This window comes from Zingiber officinale, chromosome 4A (assembly GCF_018446385.1).
Source record: "Zingiber officinale cultivar Zhangliang chromosome 4A, Zo_v1.1, whole genome shotgun sequence".
Classification (NCBI taxonomy): Eukaryota; Viridiplantae; Streptophyta; class Magnoliopsida; order Zingiberales; family Zingiberaceae; genus Zingiber; species Zingiber officinale.
In genome coordinates, this window is record NC_055992.1 from 92783896 (window position 1) to 92802386 (window position 18491).

Sequence of the window (18491 nt, forward strand, 5' to 3'; positions counted from 1 at the left end):
AGATAAGGCGTTGATGTTGTTGAATTCTCTACCTTCATCTCCTACGTACGAGAATTTGGTGACTACTTTGATGTGGGGAAAGGAAACTCTCAAATTGGAGGAGATCATAGGTGCGTTGCTAGGTTTTCACCAAAGGAAGAAAACAAGCGTTGAAGTTTCTCAGGGAGAAGGACTTGTGATAAATAGCAACTAAGACCGTGGTAGGAGCAAATCTCGACATGGATTGGGTAACAACAACAAGGTTCGTTCTAAATCGAGAAGGAAGAAGGTGATCAAGTGCTACAAATATGGAGGCAAAGGTCATATCAAGAGAGATTGTCCAGAGATAAAGAAATATGTTGCAGAGAACAAAGGTAGTTCGGCAAAGTCTGCAAACATAGTTGAAGAAGAAAATTCAGAAAGCGGTGATGGAGATATGCTATTAGTTATGTCAAGTTTGGAGCAGCTGACGAATGCATGGATTTTAGACTCTGCATGTTCATATCACATGACTCCAAACAAAGATTGCTTTGACACCTATAGGGCAGTGAATTCTGGTTCAGTGTTCATGGGAAACGATGCGTCATACAAAGTTATCGACATAGGAAACATCAGAATCAAGATGTTTGATGGTGTGATCAGAACTTTATGTGATGTCAGATATATACCAGAGCTAAGAAAGAACTTGATCTCACTAGACACACTGGATAATATTGGTTGTAATTATAAATCAGTGAGTGGGGCGATGAAGGTCAGCAAGGGAGCTCTAACGGTAATGAAAGGACAAAAGGTAGCAGGAAATATCTACAAGTTGATAGGGACTACAATTGTAGATGGAGCCACCTTAGTGGAGTTTGAATCAGACAGTACTGCCTTGTGGCATATACGGCTAGGGTATATGGGTGAACGTGGGATGCTAGAACTTCACAAGAGAGATTTGTTGAAGGGTGGCAAGACGTATAAGCTTGAATTATGCAAATTCTATGTTCTTGAGAAACAGATCAAAGTGCAATTTAAGATGACAGCAAACAAGAGGGAGGAGATTCTGGACTAAGTGCATACAAATCTCTGGGGACCAGCCAGTGTAGCATCACGTGGAGGGCACTTGTATTTTGTGAGTTTTACTGATGATTTCTCACGAAAGGTCTGGGTATACTTTATGCGTCACAAGTCGAAAACTTTTGCAAAGTTTAAATTCTGAAAAATTGAAGTGGAGAACCATACCGGAAGGAAGATCAAATGCCTTAGGTCAGATAATGGGATTGAGTACACAGATTCAAAGTTTCAGGAATTTTGTGAGCAGTATGGGATAATGAGGCATTTCTTGGTTCACAAGACACATCAGCAAAACGGGGTCACGGAAAGGTTGAACAAAACAATCATTGAGAAGGCAAAATATCTCAGGTTGAATGTAGAGCTTACAAAGAATTTCTGGGCGGAAGCAGTTAACATGACATGTTATATTATTAATAGATCACCAAGGGCAGCACTAGGAGACAAAGTATAAGAGGAAGTATGGACAGGAAATCAAGTAGATTACTCTCATCTTCGAGTTTTTGGATGTCCAGCCTATATGCACATATCTAGTGAGGAAAGATCAAAGCTGGATTCGAAGTCAAAGCAATGTATTTTTCTGGGGTATCGGAAAGGAGTTAAAGGCTTCAAGCTTTGGGATCCTAAGGCAAACAAGGTGGTGATCAACAGAGATGTAGTGTTTGACGAGAAAGCTATGTTACAGCGTACTCAGGAAGAAGAAAAGGAAACACCAAAGAGCAACATGGAGAAAGATATTGTGCAGGTAGAGCTAGAGACTCATGACTCTGATGATTCTAGCTCAGAGCACACGGAGCATCGCACTATAGCTAGTGGTAGAACGAGACGAGTCGTAAAACCACTCACTAGATACGGATTCGAAGACTTGGTATCTTATGCGCTTATCACTAGTAGCGAAGACCCTACATCTTTTTATGAGGCGATACACAGTTATGAGAAGGACGGGTGGGCGGATGCTATGGCAGAGGAGATGGAGTCGTTGCATAAGAACCAAACGTGGGATCTAGTGGAACTTCCTGAAGGAGAGAAAGCTATAGGGTGCAACTGAATATTCAAGAAGAAAGAAGCAATGTCAGAGGGAGAAAAAATGAAGTTTAAGGCTTGGTTGGTAGCAAAGGGGTATTCACAGAGAAAGGGGATTGACTATGAAGAAATTTTCTCTTTGGTGGTAAGACATACGTCAATTAGAGCGGTATTTGCTTTAGTGACACATCACGATTTGCATCTTGAGCAAATGGATGTGAAGATGACATTTCTTCATGGATATTTGGAGGAGCAGATTTTTACGTCACAACCCGATGGATTTACTCAGCCCGGACAAGAGCGGTTGGTTTGCAAGTTGAAGAAATCGCTCTATGGATTCAAACAATCTTCTAGGCAATGGTACAAACGTTTTGATTCATATATGATTCAAAACGGATATAGGAGATGTGAGTATGACTGCTGCATATATGTGAAGAGTCTTGAAAATGAATTACTGGTTTTCTTACTACTATACGTAGATGACATGCTTATTGTTGCGAAGAAGATGAAAGAGGTTGACAAATTGAAGAGACTACTAAGCAAGGAATTTGACATGAAAGGTTTGGGAAAGGCTAAGAAGATTCTTGGGATGGAGATTCACAGGGATAGAGCTGCAGGGAGATTATGGTTGTCTCAACGTAACTATGTGGAGAAGGTGCTAGATAGGTTCAACATGAAGAATGCAAAGTCGGTGAGCACACCCCTGGCGCATCACTTCAAGTTATCCAGTACACAGTGTCCAAAGACGGATGACGAGATCCAAGAGATGTCAAAGGTTCCTTATGCCAGGCAGTTGGTTGTCTGATAACTGATGTATGTCATAGTTTGCACGAGACCAGATTTAGCGCAAGCAGTTAGTATGGTAAGCAAGTTTCTCTCAAATCCTAGTTGACCACATTGGGTGTAACGCCCGAAAATTCTCAAATAAATTTTAGAAATATTCTATTATTTTTTTTGGAATTTTAGGATATTTTTATGGAATTTTTAAAGTAGCAGAAATAGTAAAATTAAATAAAAACGTAAAATAGCCTAAGCGAGAATTGAACCCGCGACCTATTAGACCCTATAACTTATAGCATGACTTTAGTAACCAGGTGGCCCCAGCAAGGGTGTGCTGAAAAAAGAGGAGAGAAATTATATTTATGATTTATTTGGGTCGTATTAATCACTTAATATAAATAGGAAATTTAAGTGGGGATTTATTATTTTGATCGACAACTTCTCTTCTCCCTCACCCTCACCCGCCGCCCCTCCCTCTTCCTCACCCTCTCGGCACACCAAGCCCCAAGAGACCTAGGGTTCCATCCCTAGGGTCGTAGGAGCACCTTCCGGCGACGACTTCGATACGAGGACGCTCCTCTCCGCGAGAAGAACGCGTAGACGCAAGAAGATCGCCGAAGATATCTCCTTCTCCGGAAATCTAGTGATCAGAATTGTAAGAAATCTAGCGCAGGAAGTAAGTAACCCCTCACCTGTAGTATAAGTAGTTAATCATACATCTTTATTCTTTTAGTTCAGCCATATGCATGATTACTAAGTTGAGGAGAGTTAGAGCACATCAAGTGTTCGATAAAATGACTAGTACAGTTAAATGCTACCGTAGGCATTTTAATAGCTCAGTTAAATGTCATAGAAGCATTTTAAATAGCATGTTTAGTCTTGCTTCAGTTTATATGGGACTACGGTCCAATGGGTGAGCTCCCATAGTCGCCTCTAGGTTCAGATAACCTAACTCTAGGTTCAGATAACCTATTATGAGCAAGATAAGAAATGTCAGCTTATGAATCAGTATTTTACTTTTATCAGAGGCACTGTGCTGGACTTTAGTTGTCCTTGGATTGGACTCTCATAGTCTTCCCTAGGTTTAGATAACCTAGTAAACCCTACTAGATTCGGGACTAGCTACCTCGGGTTTAGTTAGGGATGTGCGCATAGCAAGTATAGTTGCCGGGCCCATCAGCAGCATGATTATTATTTTTATCTATTATGAAATTAGTTTTCAAACTTCACAAATTAGCTATGTGAATGTAGTTCAGATTCAACATTAGTCTAGCATCAGTTTAACTCAGCTTATATATCAGTTCAGTTCTTCTTATTGATATAACAAGATAGTTCTATGATTAGTATTTGATTGCCATGATTCATATTTCAGTATGCCATGTTTTAGCAGTTCTCAGTATGAATACAAGCATGTGTTTCAAAGAGCATCATTTAAAAGCATGATTTCATTGAATGCATGTTTTGTGAGGTAGATGGTTCTTACTAAGCTCCTAAGATTATAGTTTCCTTTCTTTATACTGCAGATAAAGGTAAAGGGAAGATGGACTAGCGGAGGCTGGAGGGCAATGCGTCAAGATGTGTGTGAGAAGGAACTTGGAATAAAGACCCTTGGGAACTAGCAAGTTTAAAGGATTAGAACTCCTTATATTTTATTTTTCCGCACCTTTTGAATGTTTAAAATTTATGAATTATGAAAGTATGCACTATGTTATGCCTAGACTTCTAGTTACCTCGATGTTAGTCGGTAAACTATGAATAATGACATGCTTAGTATTATTCCAATGTTTATTGGTTGATACATTCGTGTTGTACACGAAATTACTGAAATGCATCAGAAATCAGAGCTCCAATCGATCAGCCGATCGATCGGAGGGTCCCCAATCGATCAGCCGATCGATCGGAGGGTCCCCAATCGATCAGCCGATCGATCGGAGGGTCCCCAATCGATCAGCTGATCGATTGGGGAAGTGATTTGCCGCGTACAGAGAGTTGATGAATCGATCAGCTGATCGATTGGCCATGGATCGATCAGCCGATCGATCAGGAAATAAATTCCGCGAACAGAGAGCTACTGAATTGATCAGCTGATCGATTGGCCTGGGCTGGATTGATCGGCCGATAGATTCAGAAATGACCTCCATGCACAGAAGCACGTTGGATCGATCAGTGGATCGATTGAACCCTTTCAATCGATTGAGTCTCAGCTTCGATCGATTGGGAAGTCTGATTTCAGCTCCTTGATCAAATGGAAAGCTTAGATTCCCTCCTTTAGCATATGTACAACAATGAAATGATATTTTAAACATGAATTCTAGATTTTATAGCAATTAGTAGAGATTTTAATTAGTTCAGCTTTCCGCATGAAATAGTTTAGCAAATGTAAGTAACCCTCGGCCTTACAGTTTAGCCAGTAGAAGGCGGGTCGTTATAGAGTGGTATCAGAGCAAGTTCCATACTTCCTCCACACACACATCAGCATTGAACCTGCAGCTTCCAAGTAAGAATACCTCAACTTATTTATGTTCCTGCCTCCATGTTTATAGATAACTAAAGCATGTTTATATATGATAGCATCTAACATAATAGTAGTAATTATGTGAATATAATTGTAACAACCCAAATTTTCTCATTTTGAGTCCCAAAAATAATTCAAAAATATTTAAAAATATTATAGAAAAATTCTAGAGATTTTTAGAGTATTTTTATGTAATTTTTGGAGGTCGTTTGATATTTTTACTAAACGAAAGAAGTTTTGATAAAAAAGTTATCAAAGTCAAAATTTGAACCGTGAACGTCGGGTTAAGTAGCGATTCGCTTAACCAGCAGACCAGTCGAACTTTTCTTAGTTAAATTTACATCGAAATATAGTTAAGTTATAAAAAGAACCCAAAGTTAGACCTAGTTAAAAGGATTAGTTTTTCTCCCGAAACCTAAACTTTTCTTCTCACCCGAACCTCTCTTCTCCTCTCACGCTCGCGACGGCGCGCGATGGTTCTCTCTCGGGCGAAGACAAAGCCGAGCTAGGGTTTTCCTCCCTCCGGCGGTCGGCGAAGGCTTCCTTCCGGCGAACCTTAGTGATTTCGGTCCTCTTGTCGAGGAGAGTTCGTAGAGACGAGGAAGAGGCCGGGAAGATCAAGCTCCTCCGAACCCTAGAACCTCCTCTTCGGCTGTAAGTCCAAGAACAAGAGGTAAGTTGCTACTCACCTGCGGTAAGAGTAGTTCCGAGTCGATTCAGTGTTTTCTTTGAAGTTTCGGAATTTGATTTCATTCCTTACCATCCACAGCATGTTTCTTGATTTCGGATTGTGTTTGAGCCGAATTTTTGCTGCTAGGGATTTATTTTTTTTGTGTTCCTGGATTCTGTACAGATAGGGGTGGTTTGATTTGTTTGCTGCCTGTTTGGTTCATGAAGTTTTCGGACACGTTGTAGTAGAGATTGAGCCTTGATCTATGATGTTTTTGTTGGTCTTAACACTTAGAAGTGTTGAACAGATTGGGATGGTGTAGAATCAATCCATTGATGCTCTGTGTCTTGGTGGATTAAATTTGAATTGGTTTGTTCCTGGCATAACTGTGGTTTTGAGAACTTATCTGTTGACCACGGGATTCACTTGAGAATGTTGTGTCTTGTGGATGGGTTTGATGTGTGATGACGCCACTTCAATGGAAGTTTTGCTCCTTAGGTTGTTTGGATTCTGTTATGAGGACTATCAAGGCAGTAGGATGGGTTGTGGTCTTCTAAATTCTTTTAATAACTGAGTTCGTGGATTGGTCATAAAGTTTAATGCAGTGTTGTTTTTTTTTGTGTGGCTTCGGTTCTGTTGGGTTTTTGTTGGATAGGTAGAATGAGTGGGTGTTCGGTTTGGTACTCCTATGCTTCATTGAAGGTAAGCAAGTGCTGGTTTTAGAATTTAATTCCAAATAATTACAATTCCTGAATTCTGATTTGATCGAAGCTACTCTAGTTCCCTCTACTATTACCTGGATTCTAGACAGATAAGTGTAGTTTTGATTTCCTTGCGTGGCACTGATCAGTTAAGGGAGGAAGAGTAGAGGTTCAGTTTGTTTGGAGTTTGTTGCCATGAAAACCTAATCCAGATTAGTAGGTTTGGGATTTTAACATGGAAGGGTATAGTTGTTTGAGTATGTAGCCTCCTCGGTTCCTTTTTGTTTCCTTACAATGGCACTGAACAGGAGTTTTGAGCTTTGAGTCATGTTATGCAAAGGGGCATGAATAGCTTTACCTTTGGGTGTGCTCTGTTGGTTCCCTGTGGCTTAATTAGACCCTTTTTGTTATCAATTGTTTAACATGCTATTAGATTCTTTATTAGTGATCCTTTAACCTGTAGTTATAGTTTTAAGGTTAGCATGTTAGTTTCAGATTTCATGAAAACATTTCAGATGTAGATTTTCAGTTTTAGTTTATATATATATCTATGCAACGAACTGCATTTTATTCCAAGTATATAGTTAGATTTTTCTTTAAGATTTTAGTTTCCCTTTATTCTGTTATAAGGAAATGAACATAGAATGGTTTGGATTAAATATTGGTTTATTAGGCTAATTGGAGGTTGATCCGGCAGTGATTTTGGTTTATTTTATGATGAAGTAGGTAGTGTAATCTCTTTTGTGCAGAAATGTGGATGAAAGAGTGAAGATGAGCATATGTAATATGTTGTGTTGGTGAGTATCATGTATTAAGACTAAAGATGATTTGAATTGATGTAAATGAATTTAACAGGTGAGAAGTATGTGAGTAAATTAGATATGCAAGTAGTAAGTTCAGGGTAGAAGTTTAGTTTAGAAGATGGGGAAAGAGATTTATATGTTGATCAATATAGATTTTATACTGAGAATTCCTTTCTGACCATAAGTTTAATGACATAATTGATGTTCAGAATTAAAGTACTTGGATGTGTCGATGTCAAGGATTCCATTTGGTCTCAGTCGGTTACTAGAATATGAAATTCTAAGTTTATAATTGCCATGTGAGAATTTTAGTGCAGATTTTTATTAAGCACTAGTACGCAGATTTTTGATAAGTATAACATTGCAGATTTTGCTTAAGGAATTTTATAGTTTTATGAAACCCGAACAGTCCTATTATCTAATGGTGGCTACAGCATGCTTACTTTAGATAACTTCCTATTGTAGATGGAATTGTTTTTACATTCATAGCATGCTTACGTAGTGATAATGGTCTTCTTGTACAACATGTTTAAAAAAGACTGTATTTCCTTTTTATTTTCACAGCAAGTATTAATAATTGTGTTTATTCTGTGAAACTCTAGAATTTTCATGCATATAGTGTTCTATTAAACTCTGATTATAAGTAAGAAAAGACCAAGGTCTTAAATTGATCCTAAATTCTAGAAGTTTAGGATTAAAAGCACACTAAGTGTTTGAATAAATGCCAAGACATTTTGTTATAAGAGAATTAAAGAATAACAAGTATAAGGAAGTTATAGTTAAAAAGAAAATAAGTATTTTACTTTTTAATGGCATGTACCGGACACAGGGTCCATCGGGTGGGCTCCTAGATCACCCCTAGGCACAAGTTCGCCTAGAAGTACCTTAATAGTTTCGGGATTAGCTACCTCGACTCATATTAAGGATGCGCGCAAATTGGTACAATGCCGGACCCAAGAGAAGTTGATTATTATTTTAAAGTAATAAAGTATAAGTTTTGAAACAAATGAAACAAGCACCATTTATGCTTAGAGTCAGTAAGATTAGTTCTTTTGAATTCTAGCATGTAGTATTAGTTTTGTTTATTTCCTGATTAGATATTTAGCATGATTAGCTTTATCTACCAGCATGCGGTTTTATCCTTGTATAGCATGATTAGCTATTAGAATTACATGAGTAGATTCCTTAGTTTTTCTTTGCTATTAGTTTGACATGAGCAGATATATTTATGCTTTACTTTCTTTTAGAGCATATAGTTTCTAGTTCTTTCGGTATACATGCATATTCGTGTTTTTGTGAGTTAGATAGCGCTTACTAAGCAAATTTTGCTTATAGACTGCACTTCCTCTTACTGCAGATAAAGGAAAGGAAAATATTTAGGAAGGAAGGCGACAAGGTGGTGCGGATGGTGTGTGATGCGTGGACTGTGGGAGAGATCAGGGGAATTGAGTCACACTTTATGTTTTATGTCAATAGAGATTGATAAAGAGTTGTTTCTATTTTTCTGATGTTGCTATTGAGTCTATTCCACATTGTTTGTTTGGTTGTTTCCATTGTTGGAGCTTTATTCATTTACCATTGCTAGATTAGTTTTCTTTGAGTTGTTGTGTCTTATTACTGCGTTGTTGTGATTAGTTTTTGTCACTTATTAAACTGCGTGGGTGTTTGATATATTTCCAGCCGCCTGTGGCTGTGTATACTGTGAATGTATTGATGAATTTGGTCACCGGTACAGGAGAGATTCTGTCGAAATTTTTCGGTAGGGATTCTTCGTGGTTTCGATCACACCGGTTAAGTAGAGTTAGTAGTTAAGTAACGGTCATCCTTAGAGAGTAGTAGTAGTAGTAAGAAGGGTGGTCGTTACAATAATTGTAGTAGTTATGTATGCCCTATACTTTTCTAGGAAATGGTACGAGGACGCCAGCTAGAAGGGCACCAGCTACTGAGCCTCATCATGAGGCAAACAACTCAGTGCCTCCCCCAGACCTTACAGAGGTAGTGACTCAGTTATAGAAGCAACTAGCTGAACAACAACAGGAGATAGCCACCCTAAGGGCTAATCAGCAGAACACTCCCACTGCCACTCCGGAACCTAATAAGGCAACCCCAGTAGTTATAGAGGTTCCACCAGTCCAACCTACAGCACATGTAGCCCCAACAGCAGGGGCAAGGAGAGAAGCCTATCTGATCCAGTGGCAGAAAATCAAGCCAGAGAACTTCTCAGGCACCAGTCAACCATGGGATGTCCAAGCCTGGTTCAAAACACTGGAGAGTACGATGGAGCTCCTGGATTGGCCAGACCATGAAAAGATGAAATGCACCTCCTTCTGCCTGGCAGGAGACTTACGTATGTGGTGGGAGAGGATTAAAGCGAAGCACCCAGTGAACCACATGACATGGGCCAACTTCGAAAGAGAATTCTTTGAGGAGTTCTTTCACATGCAGGTCACAAACTGCCACTACGACGAGTTCACTGAATTTCGTCAGGGCAACTTTTCAGTTGAGGAGGCCGGAAAGAAATTCAACAGGTTGGCTCGTCTGTGCCCCGAACTAGTCAACACCGAAGGAGAACGAGTCCGGCTGATGCTCAAAATGCTAAGGCCGAAAATAGCACTGAATGTGGCCAGCAGCGTCCGTAGGCCGCAAGCCACTGAAGAACTGGTAAGTAGTGCTCTAATCACCGAGCATTACCAGAACAACATCAAGCAGCAGAAGCAAGCCTTCTCAGAGTCCAAAGGCCAAGAAGGCTCAAGTACTCAGAAACACCAGGGCCACAGCTCTAACCGGAAAGGGAACTCCAGTAACAAACGTAAACCAGGGAGTTACCCAAAAGGAGGACCAGCTAGTAAACAACCTAGCTATCCCAAGTGTTCCACTTGTGGGAAATTCCACCCAGGAGTTTGTCACAAGGGCACACGAGGATGCTTCAAATGTGGCCAGGAAGGGCATATGGCTAAACAATGCCCGAACAAGACCAACTTTCCCCCACCACAGTCGATTCAGTACGGAGGTAACCCAGCACAGTTACACCAGATGCAGGCTACTTTAGATGGTCCACACATCAGCCAGGGTAGACTAGAAGCCCCCTTAGACACGACGAACGCGAGAATCTACTCACTCACCAGAGAGGACGTAGCGAATGCCTCGATAATTGTTACAGATCAGATCAGTATTTTACAGCAAAGTGCAATTGTCTTATTCGATACTGGGGTAACCCATTCTTATATATCCAGGACATTTGTCGAAAAGTTAGCAATATCTCCAGATGTACTCAGTGACCAGTTTTTGATAACACTACCTTCCGGAGAAATCATGGCATCCACGTACTGGCTCCGGGCAGTGCTAGTCATTATAGCAGACAGAGAACTCTTTGGTGATCTGGTCGTGCTAGATATGGCTGATTATGATGTCATCTTGGGAATGGACTTCCTGATCAAGTACGATGCCTCCATAGAGTGCCGTAAATAGACAGTTGTATTCCAACCTGAAGTAGGAGTGCAGTTTGGGTACATCGGAGAACCAAAGAGAAAGGCTAAGAAGTTTCTCTCAGCTTTGAAAGCACGGAAGTTACCGGATTCAGGATGTACAGGGTTCCTAGCACATGTAGTTAGTACCAGTCAGGACAAGGACCAAAGGTCAGAAGAGGTCCGAGTTGTATGTGACTACCCAGCAGTCTTCCCTGAGGAGTTACCAGGCCTAGCACCAGATAGGGAGATTGAATTTGAGATAGAACTTATCCCCGGTACAAATCCCATCTCCAAAGCACCCTACCGTATGACTCCAGCAGAACTGAAGGAACTTCAGGAGAAACTACAGGAGCTGCTCGACAAGGGCTTTATACGCCCTAGTCACTCACCATGGGGAGCGCCTGTATTGTTCGTGAAGAAGAAGGACAGGAGCATGCGCCTGTGTATAGACTACAGGGCACTAAACCAAGTCACGATTAAGAACAGGTATCCCCTTCCCAGGATAGATTACCTGTTTGATCAGCTAAAGGGAGCAACATTGTTCTCTAAAATAGACCTCAGGTCGGGATATCACCAGGTGAGAGTTAAAGAAGGCGATATACCCAAGACAGCTTTCAGGACCAGATACGGACAATATGAGTTCGTAGTCATGCTCTTTGGCGTGACAAATGCTCCAGCTACTTTCATGGACCTCATGAACAGAGTATTTAGAGAATACTTAGATAAGTTTGTTATCGTGTTCATCGACGACATTCTTATCTATTCCGAAACTCAGGAAGAACACGCAGGGAAGATAGTGTTGCAGACCCTTCAACAGAACCAGCTGTATACCAAGTTCACGAAATGTGAATTCTAGCTCGATCAGGTATCCTTCCTGGGTCACATCATCTCTAAGGATGGTATCATGGTAGACCCTAGTAAGATAGAGGCGGTGAATAACTGGAAAAGACCAAAGAACGCCAGTGAAATCAGAAGCTTTCTGGGACAAGCAGGCTATTACAGAAAATTTGTAGAGGATTTCTCCAGGATAGCCTCTCCACTGACAGCTCTCACCAGGAAGAACAGAAAATTTCAGTGGACAGAGGACTGTGAGCCGGTGCTTCCATTCTGACTCTGCCAGAAAACACAGACAGCTTTGATATTTACAGTGATGCCTCTAAATTGGGACTAGGAGCAGTACTGATGCAAAATGGCAAGGTGATCGCTTATGCCTCCAGACAACTCAAGGACTATGAGAGGAACTACCCTACTCATGACCTTGAGCTTGCAGCAGTCGTCTTCGCCCTCAAAATTTGGAGACACTACTTGTATGGAGCTCAGTGTAGAGTGTATACAGATCATCAGAGCCTGAAGTACTTCTTCACTCAGAAGGATCTGAATATGCGACAGTGCAGATGACTTGAGTTGGTCAAAGACTATTACATAGACATCCTCTACCACCCAGAAAAAACCAATAAAGTGGTAGACACACTTAGTAGGAAGTCCAGTGCCACCTTACTATCCCTTGCAGCCATGTCACCGCCCCTACAAAAGGAAATTATAGATTTCAGTCTCGAACTTATAGTGGGACAGCTCTCTACTATGACCTTAGCATCTACCCTGCTTGGTGACATCCAGACAGCTCAGGGTCATGACCCTGAAATTCAGAGAATCAAGCAAGGGTTAGCAGAATCAGAAAGTGGAGAGTTCAGAGTATCTGACAGTGGGGTATTGTATTTTGGTGACAGACTATGTGTTCCGGATAAGGAGGAACTACGGAGGAAGATCCTAGATGAGGCTCACAGAACTCCTTATGCGATGCATCCTGGTTCCACCAAGATATACCAAGACCTAAAGAGATATTTTTGGTGGTCTGGGATGAAAAGAGACATCGCTAGATATGTTAGTACCTGTCTGACCTGTCAGAGGGTCAAGGCAGAACACCAGAGACCAGGAGGAGTTCTGCAGCCTATCAGATTTCAGAATGGAAGTGGGAGGATATTTCCATGGATTTCATAGTGGGACTACCCAGAACCACGAATGGTTTTAATGCCATATGGGTAATAGTCGACAGATTGACTAAATCATCCCACTTCATAGCTATCAGGATATCCTACTTCCTGGAGCAGCTAGCTCAGTTGTATCTCAAGGAGATTGTCAGATTGCATGGAGTTCCACGGACCATCATTTCAGACAGAGACAGTAGATTCACGTCACACTTCTGGGAGTGTGTACAGTCAGCATTGGGCACCAGGTTAAAGTTTAGCACAGCTTTTCATCCTCAGACAGATGGTCAGACGGAGCGAGTAAATCAGGTACTCGAAGATATGCTCCGAGTGTGTGCCCTAGACTTCAAGGAAAGTTGGTGCAAATATCTGTGTTTAGCAGAATTTGCATACGACAATAGCTATCAGGCCACTATCGGTATGACACCCTACGAGGCTCTCTACGGGCGGAGGTGTAGATCTCTAATCTGCTGGTATGAAAGTGGTGAACAGAAAGAACTAGAACTTCAGATAGATCTAGTAGCAGATACCACAGACTATACACAGCAGAGGATAGAGGCGACTTAGAGCCTTAAAAGCTATCCGATACACGCCGACCCTTAGAGTTTTAGTGGGGATACAGGTATTCCTCAGTGGCTCCCATGAAGGAGTAATGCGTTTTGGGAAGAAGGGCAAATTAAGTCCCGGATATGTGGGACCGTACCTTATCACTAGAAGAGTTGGCAAGGTAGCATATGAGCTAGAGCTACCCGAGGAGATGCCATCCATAATGTTTTCATGTCTCTATCTGAAGAAGCATTGAGCCCCAGTTGGTACAAGTCCGCGAAGACCTCAGCTATGACAGTCGACCTATTCAGATAATAGACCGAGCAGTTAAGAAATTATGAAACAAGGAGGTACCATTAGTAAAAGTCATTTGGCAAAATCACACCGCAGAAGAGGCAACTTGGGAGACAGAAGCTAGTATGAGACAGAAGTATCCAGAGTTATTTTAAGTTCGAGGACGAACTTTTTATAAGGTATGGGAATTGTAACGCCCGAAAATTCTCAAATAAATTTTAGAAATATTCTATTATTTTTCTGGAATTTTAGGATATTTTTATGGAATTTTTGAAGTAGCAGAAGTAGCAAAATTAAATAAAAACGTAAAATAGCCTAAGCGGGAATTGAACCCGCGACCTATTAGACCCTATAACTTATAGCATGACTTTAGTAACCAGGTGGCCCCAACAGGGCGTGCTGAAAGAAGAGGAGAGAAATTATATTTATGATTTAGTTGGGTCGTATTAATCACTTAATATAAATAGGAAATTTAAGTGGGGATTTATTATTTGTTCGGCAACTTCTCTTCTCCCTCACCCTCACCCGCCGCCCCTCCCTCTTCCTCACCCTCTCGGCACACCAAGCCCCAAGAGACCTAGGGTTCCATCCCTAGGGTCGTAGGAGCACCTTCCGGCGATGACTCCGATACGAGGACGCTCCTCTCCACGAGAAGAACGCGTAGACGCAAGAAGATCGTCGAAGAGATCTCCTTCTCCGGAAATCTAGCGATCAGAATTGTAAGAAACCTAGCGCAGGAAGTAAGGAACCCCTCACCTGTAGTATAAGTAGTTAATCATACGTTTATATGCTTTTAGTTCAGCCATATGCATGATTACTAAGTTGAGGAGAGTTAGAGCACATCAAGTGTTCGATAAAATGACTAGTACAGTTAAATGCTATTGTAGGCATTTTAATAGCTCAGTTAAATGCCATAGAAGCATTTTAAATAGCATGTTTAGTCTTGCTTCAGTTTATATGGGACTACGGTCCAATGGGTGGGCTCCCATAGTCGCCTCTAGGTTCAGATAACCTAACTCTAGGTTCAGATAATCTAGTATGAGCAAGATAAGATACGTCAGCTTATGAATCAGTATTTTACTTTTATCAGAGGCACTGTGCTGGACTCTTAGTTGTCCTTGGGTTGGACTCCCATAGTCGTCCCTATGTTTAGATAAACTAGTAAACCCTACTAGATTCGGGACTAGCTACCTCGGGTTTAGTTAGGGATGCGCGCATAGCAAGTACAGTTGCTGGGCCCATCAACAGCATGATTATTATTTTTATCTATTATGAAATTAGTTTTCAAACTTCACAAATTAGCTATGTGAATGTAGTTCAGATTCAGCATTAGTCTAGCATCAGTTTAACTCAGCTTATATATCAGTTCAGTTCTTCTTATTGATATACCAAGATAGTTCTATGATTAGTATTTGATTGCCATGATTCATATTTCAGTATGTCATGTTTTAGCAGTTCTCAGCATGAATACAAGCATGTGTTTCAAAGAGCATCATTTAAAAGCATGATTTCATCGAATGCATGTTTTGTGAGGTAGATGGTTCTTACTAAGCTCCCAAGCTTATAGTTTCCTTTCCTTGTACTGCAGATAAAGGTAAAGGGAAGATGGACTAGCGGAGGCTGGCGGGCAATGCGTCAAGATGTGTGTGAGAAGGAACTTGGAATAAAGACCCTTGGGAACTAGCAAGTTTAAAGGATTAGAACTCCTTATATTTTATTTTTCCGCACCTTTTGAATGTTTAAATTTTATGAATTGTGAAAGTATGCACTATGCTATGCCTAGACTTTTAGTTACCTTGATGTTAGTCGGTAAACTATGAATAATGACATGCTTAGTATTATTCCAATGTTTATTGGTTGATATATTCGTGTTGTACACGAAATTACTGAAATGCAGCAGAAATTAGAGCTCCAATCGATCAGCCGATCGATTGGGGAAGTGATTTGCTGCGTACAGAGAGTTGATGAATCAATCAGCTGATCGATTGGCCATGGATCGATCAGCCGATCGATCAGGAAATAAATTCCGCGAACAGAGAGCCGCTGAATCGATCAACTGATCGATTGGCCCGGGCTGGATCGATCGGTTGATCGGTTCAGAAATGACCTCCGTGCACATAAGCACGTTGGATCGATCAGTGGATCGATTGAACCCCTTTCAATCGATTGAGTCTCAGCTTCGATCGATTGGGAAGTCTGATTTTAGCTGGAAATGTCTGATTTCAGCTCCTTGATCAAATGGAAAGCTTAGATTCCCTCCTTTAGCATTTGTACAACAATGAAATGGTATTTTGAACATGAATTCTAGATTTTATAGCAATTAGTAGAGATTTCAATTAGTTCAGCTTTCCGCACGAAATAGTTTAGCAAATGTAAGTAACCCCCATCTTTATAGTTTAGCTAGTAGAAGGCGGGTCGTTATATTGGGATGCAGTGATATGGATTTTCAGATACTTGAAAAATACAACTGATTATGACATCATGTTCAGTAGACAACTGGAATAACCTTCAGTTGCTGGATACGTAGATGCAGACTATGCAGGAGATCTAGATAATGTTAATACAGTCTGACCTGGCTGTTGTTTTGATGTTGACACTGATTTAAGTTTGTATCAGATATTAATTAAACTCAGACTGATTAATGATCAAGGTTGATCATGTGGAGAGGAAAAGTCCAAGTACGGATACTTGGCACGCGAAGTCGGAGAGGACTCGATAGCTCGTTCTCCGGACTAGGTCAGATAGGGCTCGGTAGCTCGTTCTCTGGACCGGATGAAGTCGGAGAGGGCTCGGTAGCTCGTTCTCCGGACTAGGTCAGAGAGGGCTCGGTAGCTCGTTCTCTGGACCGGACGAAGTCGGAGAGGGCTCGGCAGCTCATTCTCCGGACTAGGTCAGAGAGGGCTCGGTAGCTCGTTCTCTGGACCGGATGTGGAAGTCAGAGAGGGCTCGATAGCTCGTTCTCTGGACCAGGAAGACGTTAGGATTTAGGGCTGGGAAGCTCTAAAACCAACAGAAGCATTGGATCGGTCTATTGACCGATCGGATATTTGTTGTCCGGATCGGTGTGTAGACCGATCCGGATATAGTCATCGATCGGTCTCGTGGCCGATCAGTAACCACAAGCAATACGTGAGTTATTTGATCGATCCGGTGACCGATCGCAGAAGAGATGGGATGCGATGGGATTCGAGGCGATAGGGGATCGAGACCGATCCATTTATATAGGCTGATCGGTCCACAGACCGATCAGAATCATCCCAGACCGATCAGGATGTGTCTTGATCGGTCCGGAAGGCTATGGATCAGTCTGTTGACCGATCCACAACGATGTAGTTTGTCTTCTGCTGTTTCTCTGCGATTTCTAATTCACCTGATCTAACCATCTGCTGCAAGTTTTTTGAGTTACAGGTTGCAGGTGTTGTGCCAATGCTTAATTTCAAATTAAGCTCCATCAGAAGAATAAGGCCAAGTGCTCTTTCTGCTGTGTTTGGCTGCAAATGGTGCAATTGGAGCATCGACGTTCACTAACAGCTTGACCCTTGCTTATTGGTTCGAGCTCAGATACACCAGTGAAGACCATGGATGGTATTGGTGTGAGTTCAGAGAACCAGATGAGGAGGAAGAGTGATTGGCGACGCCTGAGTTGGTCGCAGTGATTCGATACAGGTGACAGTGATTCGGCTCTGGCTGAAGACAGTGAGAAAGAAGTAGAATAAGAAGAAGGCAAAAGAGAGGTTTGGTAAGATTTTTGAAACTCTCTGTCGACCGAAGCAAGGGTGCTGTGTTGTTGAGCTCTTGGCTGAGGAATCCCTTCTGTCTTTGCGTTCTGCTCCGTGGCTGTAAGTTTCATTGTTCATTTCTTTTGGCCACTGAATTCTGTAAGTCCTGTGCTTCATTTCAAATCTTTTCTGTGACTTTGTGGAGAGGTTACTCCACCGAGAAGGAGAAATACTTAGCCGGAATTTGTCCGGGGTGTGATCTTCAGAAAGATCAAGGGATCGTCCACCTTACGGACACGCCGAGGAGTAGGGGCAAGTTATCCCCGAACCTCGTACATACTTGTGTAAGCTGTGGGTTGTGTTTCTTTCCTTGCATCAGTTTTCTTTTTGTTTATTTTCGCTGTGCTAACAAGCTTTTGTGAGGAATTGATTGAGTTTTTAGTGGAGGCTATTCACATCCCCCCTCTCTAGCCATCCGAAGGTCCTAACAAGTGGTATCAGAGCGAGGCGCTCTTCATCCAGATTAACACCCTAGAGAGCAAGAAGATGGCTATGAAGGAAGGTTTTAGCACCAATCGTCCACCCTACTTCGACGGAGCGGAATTCTAATATTGGAAGAGCCGTATGGAGTATTATCTCAAGACCGACATCTCCATGTGGTTCCCGGTCAAGGAAGGGTTCACACCTCCGAAGGACGAAGAAGGTAAGGAACTAGAGTCGTCAAGGTGGTCCGCCGAGCAAACTCTCAAAGGACAAGCCGATGCCAAGGCGGTGGTCACTCTACAATGTGGGATAGCCAAAGATCAACTTGTCAAGGTAGGTCCTTTTGTGAGTGCAAAAGATTTGTGGAACAAGCTCATCGAGCTCCAAGAAGGATCCCGAGACTCTCGGATCGCCAAGAGAGACTTGTTCCTAAACCAACTACAAAATCTCACCATGAAGGAAAACGAAACGGT

The 18491-nt window shown here is 41.7% G+C and overlaps 1 long non-coding RNA gene and 1 pseudogene across 1 annotated transcript; one reads left to right on the forward strand and one right to left on the reverse strand.

Moving 5' to 3' along the window:
* The window catches only part of LOC121972500, a 30978-nt pseudogene that overhangs the window by 1985 nt on the left and 10502 nt on the right, over nt 1–18491 (reverse strand).
* On the forward strand, nt 5746–9124 carry LOC121970171. The gene is made up of 2 exons (XR_006108863.1): nt 5746–6023; nt 8882–9124. It is a non-coding gene; the product is annotated as an uncharacterized LOC121970171 (long non-coding RNA).